Raw genomic sequence first — 6,319 nt, 5'->3', positions numbered from 1 at the left:
GCACATATCCAAAATCACCTCGTCGATCGGAGGCTTAAGTTGAAGGTGAAAGGGTAAGTGTAGACGGATGAGTACCCTTCCACATAAGTAGTTATGTCTTCGTCGAGGCTCACGATTATGAACTCGGAAGGGCTATCCTTCCAACCGCAATCCGAACAAGCCTTGGGGATGATAGTCGCATCGATAGCGAAGGGGTAGCGCCTAACGTCATAACCCCGATCCGCTTTACCACCCCTCGGAGGCTTGTCAACCATAAACTCAGTGTCAAAATGATATACCAAGGGGATGACATCTTTACCCCGGGGTTCGAATGGGGTTTTAATCTCGATCTCAGTCGACCGAGGGGATCCAATCGGAGAGACCTCGTGAGAGAAAGATCTTGGGCTCAAAAACATTTTGGATGGAAGAATTGGAGAAGGAAGAAAATAAGAGGAAATTCTATGAAGGTTTAAAGACCTTGAAGAACAGGATGAAGATTCCGACGAAAAGCTTGAAGATTCTGATGAAGGTTTGGACTTCTCAGATGGAGCTAGAAACGACAGTTGAGATTGAGGAGTAATTTTTGGAAGATGTAAATAGTGAAAATGGGAAGAGATGAACTATTTATAGGCGAGGGGTAATTATGACTGAAGTACATTGATCAGATAACCGAAGGGACAACCAATAAGAAAGGCACACGTGTTCAAAGTCAAACGGACGTGACAGTTGACAAGATGTTTGGGGTTACCGCCTATTTTTAAAAACTTACAGGAGAAGTTATCGACAAGCCCGATATGATGAAGATTTGAACGAAAAGAAAACCCAATTCGGTTCGGGTGAAATTAAAAACGGGTGGCAACATTCACAATCCAAAAGGGTTTGATTTAATTCAAGCAAGTTTCTACTACATTTGTGACGGATACCCGACTATCTCGGTTACATTAACCATACAAAACAAAATGGACTAACATACGGTCCTAAACTAGAAACGAAAAAAAGGCCAGTCCGGTACAGTGACCCGAAGGTTGAGAATTTCGGTTTATGTCCTCGGATGCTTCAGTGTAATCATGCATTAGCTAAGAGGCTTCAGAGCCGTACTCCGATATAGTCGAACCATCACCAGGGTTGTTTTGCTTCAACGGATCATCTTCATCTAGAATGATCACCGGGGTTGGCCCACCACCGGAGATCTCTCCCCGAGTCCGCAACATATGATGTGATTTGACTCGAGAGCCTATCCCCGAAGGAGTAGCTGAAGTGCTCGCAGGGACTCTCCATCTTGTTGCCTTCACCGAAGCAACTACTACATCCTTTTCTTCGACAGTATCTCCGGTATCTTCCTCCCTAATGTTTTTTCCCTTTAAAGAGGATCTCTTCGTAGAGAGCCCTAAAAATCAAGGGTTCGGGCTTAGATTCTAAAATTGGAAAAATGAACAAAAAATTTCACGAGCAAATTAAAACTCACCGTGGTTTTTGCCTTTCCACCCTTCGGGCGCCATGTTCCTCCAAGAGCGGCCCACGTCACGAGAAGCACTTAGCAAAGGCAACCACCCACTCAAAAATAGTGACTATGGTTTTTTTAATGTTTTTAAAATAAAGTTTTTTTAATATTTTTATAGAAAAATGTTTCTATACGTTTTTAAATATTTTAAATTATTGAATATTGTGACTTAAGTTACTTTTTTAAATAGTTTTTAAATATGTAAACTTTATTTTAAAAACCAAAAGATTTTATATTCAAACACATAGTCAAAATTAAAAAAATTGAATCTCCAAAAGCAAAAAATATCACATAGAGTGAGAATGGGGAGTATAAGCTAAAATGAAGGAGCCAGGACACGAAAGAAAATCTTTCAAAAGAGCTAGTTGGTTCCAATCATGAGAATGCAAGCATGGCTCCGGTGGTGCACTCCGCAATAGTTTTAATTTTTTACCATAATCTTTGCTTTGATCGGATCAAAGCATTAAAATTTAGATACTCAAAAAGCAATTAAAAAAAGGTTAAAAATTTCAGTTCTCTTAATAACAACACAACTTGTATACATCCGTACAATCCAAATATTACGAAACTAGGAATATCTCCTTAATCCTTATTTAAGGAACTTCACTTTAAACATTTCCAGTGCATATTAAACTGTCAAAGTGTTAGGGTTTGTTCTGAATTTCTTACCTTATTTGGATTCTATCATAATTGTATTTTACTTCAAAAAGTTTTTTTTTTTTTTTTTTGGAAAACGTTTTCTTGATAGAAAAGGACTCTTTTATATCTATCATTTTCTTGGAGGAGAAGTTCTGGACTTCTTTAAATAGTAGATCTTTCTTATCATTCATAACACAATAGCATCCACAATGTAGTCATTAAAGAGTCATGTTTAGGGGAGATTATTCTCTCAATAGGAATTTATGCTTTTATATTAGTTTTCTCATATGTAGGACAATTAGCCAAACCATATTAGAATAATATGCTTCTTTTAATATAGTTTTCTTTGTCATCTGATTTATCGTCGTTCAAGATTTGCTATTTTAAGCTTCCGCATGACTCCCTGTTATTTCGATCCCTAACAAGTGGTATCTGAGTCAATGGTTCAACAGGTTGAATACAGGTTCAAGTCAGTTAGTTCAAATCAAGCTGCAACCGATTTCGTGATAATGAAGATTTTGTCCGAAATACTACATGTGGAGATGAATTTCAACCATATTTTCAATGTTCTTGCTGCATCTTTAAAAATAAAGTAAAATATTTTTAAACCAATTTTTAACCCGTAATAGTTTTAACCCTATTTTTAACCATGGTAAGCAGCAGTAATGAAGATTATATAAAGATGGAGAATCAAGATTTCTTGCCAGAAAATTTAGGCCAAGGGGAGATTTGTTAGGATTTGCCTGAATTTCCCACCTTATTTGGATTCCACCATAATTATATTTTATTCAAAAGGGTTTTCTTGGTGGAAAACGTTTTCTTGGTCGAAAAGGACTTTTTTATAGATATATCCTTTTCTTGGAGAAGAAGTTCTGGACTTCTTTAAATAGTAGATCTTTTCTTCTGATTCATTACACAATAGTATTCATAATATAGTCATTAAAGAGCCAAGGGGAGATTTGTTAGGGTTTGCCTGAATTTCCCACCTTATTTGGATTCCACCATAATTATATTTTATTCAAAAAGGTTTTCTTGGTGGAAAACGTTTTCTTGGTCGAAAAGGACTTTTTTATAGATATATCCTTTTCTTGGAGAAGAAGTTCTAGACTTCTTTAAATAGTAGATCTTTTCTTCTGATTCATTACACAATAGTATCCATAATATAGTCATTAAAGAGTCTTGTTCAGAGGGAGATTATTCCCTCCATAGTTTTTATGATTTTCTTTATATTAGTTTTTCCAATATGTAGGTCACTTGACCAAATCATATTATAATATTATGCTTTTTGTTGTCTGATTTATCATGTTCAAGGTTTGCAATTATTAGCTTCCGCATGATGCCATGATTATTTCGATCCCAACACAAAGAAGTACTAAAAGCTAGAGTTGTTTATATAGGATGCACAAAGACATTTCAGCATCAGCTTCCCCATGATCTTCGATTTCTAAACATTGAGGTGGAGGTAGCATCAGGACATCGGCCATATCCGCAAGTAATCCTGGCATGTAGAAGAATGCCTCCTCATCCACGAAGAACTTACTCTCAAGTGTTTCAGAAGTGCTAGATTCACCTGAAACTCTTTTCGACTCTAGTGGTTGGAAAGCTTCGGCGGCCTTAGCGGGCCGTCTTCTGAATATCCTTGGTGCTGGAGAAAGCAGGGACAGGCAACCTGTTAGGGTTTGTACTGAATTTCCTACCTTATTTGGATTCTACCACAATTGTGTTTTACTTCAAAAAAGTTTTCTTGGTAGAAAAGTTTTTCTTTGTGGAAAATGACTCTACCATATCTATTTTATTTCTTGGAGGAGAAGCTTTAGACTTATATAAATAGAAGATCTTTCTTTTCATATAATGATACAATAGCATCCACAATGTAGTCATTTAGAGAGTATTGTTTAGGGGGAGATTTTTCTCTCAAAAGGTTTTATGCTTTTATACTAGTTTATCATACGTAGATCAATTGTTCAAACCATATAAGAAAATTATGCTTATTTTAGTATAGTTCTTTTTATTGTCTGATTCATCATCGTTAAAGGTTTGTAACTATTTGCTTTCGCATGACGCCCCGATTATTTCGTTCCCAACAAGTGGTATCAGTGTCAATGGTTCAGCCAATGGTTGAACGAGGTTGAAGACAAGTTCAAAGCAGGTTCAAATCAAGCTACAACCAGTTTCACGATAATGAAGATTTTATTTGGAGTGCTATATGTGGAAATAAATTTTCAACCATATTTTCAACATCCCTACTGCTGCATCTTTAAAAATAAAGCAAAATATTCTTAAACCAATTTTTAACCCATAATATTTTTAACCATGGCAAGCAGCAGTAATGAAAATTATATGATGGAAAATAAAGATTATTTTGCCAGAAAATTCAGGCCAAGGGGAGATTTGTTACGGTTTGACCTGAATTTCCTACTTTATTTGGATTCTACCATAATTGTGTTTTACTTCAAAATTATTTTCTTGTAGAAAATGTTTTCTTTGTGGAAAAGTACTCTACCATACCTATTTTATTTCTTGGAGAAGAAGTTTTAGGCTTCTATAAATAGAAGATCTTTCTTCTCATACAATGACACAATAGCATCCACAATATAGTCGTTTAGATAGTTTTGTTTAGGAGGAGATTTTTCTCTCAAAAGGTTTTATACTTTTATATTAGTTTTTCATATATAGATCAATTGATCAACCCATATAAGAATATTATGCTTATTTTAGTATAGTTCTTTTTGTTGTCTGATTTATCATCGTTAAAAGTTTGCAATTATTAGCTTCCTCATAACGCTTTAATTAATTTATTTCGATCCAACACAACCTCCGATCAGAGTCATCAAAGTTCAAGCAAGCAGAACGACCTCTTAATGCTAAAGTCACCACGTCATAAGCTCTAGCTGACATTTCTACCGTTGGGTTGACTTCACAAACTCATTTTCCTGAATTCCTCTTCCTCACTCTCTCACGAATGCTGGATGTCGAGTTTTCTGAAACTTTTTCCTCCCTGCTAGCTTTAAGGGGTTGTTTGAAGCTAACATAACTGACGATTATTCAGGTGTTGAAGATTCGGTAAGTGGCTTGAAGAAATATCCATTCTAATTGGTCCCCGCCGGTAGAGAGAGTAAAAAGTAGTGTTGGGTATACCTTCAGGTAGAGGTATTTTTCTTTATGGTCAATGTGAGAGGTGGGTATAATATAGCTATAATATTTTAATTTTTTACTTTAATATTTTAATAGTTTGTAAAAAAAAGAAGTATAATATTTTAATTCTAATTGTAAACAAATATTTTTTAAAAAGTATATGATATTTATTAACTTTTAATATAACAAACCATCTAAAGAAATAACTTATGCATAACTAAACCTTGCATAAGTAAACCTTGCATAACTAATACTTGCATAAGTAATACCTGCATTATTAGCACCTGCATAATTAATACCTGCATAATTAATGCCTACATAATTCTAACCAGCTACTAAACGACCCCTAAGTGTTTCTTTACTCTTAACTCACTCTGCATTTCTCTCCTTAGCTCACATTGCCTTTTGTATTTCTGTCTGGATGCGATTTTTTTTTTTTTTTTTTTTTTCGTTTTTTGCAAAGTCAAGCTTGCTTTATTCATCATAATAAAATTCTTTGGCCATCAGATCTCTTTCCACAGCGAACTCTTGTGATCTCAAATTGAGTGTAAGTGCTCCTTTGCTCTTAACTCTGCATTTCTCTCGTCAGCTAACATTGCCTTTTGTATTTCTGTCTGGATGTGAAATTCTTTTTCTTAGTAAAAGAACTGAATGCATCAAATTAATCAGATCAAATAAAATGATTGTCAAAAAAATAGATACGTTTAATGCTCTTCTATAGGAATTTATATGCCTTCCCCATTCATTAATGGGAGCTAAGTTTACTCAGCTGTGCTTATACAAGTTAAAACCAATTTGAATGGGTCTTCCAATTGCCATAATGTTAGTGAAAAAGAATCACCACAGGTTTTTACTATACTATTTGTAAGAGCCCGAAAGGTTGGATCAGCTTGATAATAATCACTACTAAAAAACTCTATTTTCCCACTGAAAATTTTTCAATGGCTATTTTCCACTGAATGTCGGTGGGAAAAACCTAAATAGCAGTGTTTTCATACGAAAAAATTGTGAAATTTCCCAGCGTTTCAATGGGAACTTATTTCCCACCGTGTGTTTTTCCAGTGA

At 35.0% G+C, this 6,319-nt stretch overlaps 1 pseudogene; it reads right to left on the bottom strand.

Annotated features, from left to right (window-relative positions):
• Nucleotides 1-3,296: 3,296 nt before the first annotated feature.
• LOC132058326 (dehydration-responsive element-binding protein 1B-like) lies at nt 3,297-5,184 on the bottom strand (annotated as a pseudogene).
• Nucleotides 5,185-6,319: the final 1,135 nt, after the last annotated feature.

The sequence above is a fragment of the Lycium ferocissimum genome, chromosome 5 (genome assembly GCF_029784015.1).
Source record: "Lycium ferocissimum isolate CSIRO_LF1 chromosome 5, AGI_CSIRO_Lferr_CH_V1, whole genome shotgun sequence".
Lineage (NCBI taxonomy): Eukaryota > Viridiplantae > Streptophyta > Magnoliopsida > Solanales > Solanaceae > Lycium > Lycium ferocissimum.
The sequence above is the reverse complement of the archived record's forward strand: the minus strand, read 5'-3'. Positions and strand labels throughout refer to the sequence as shown.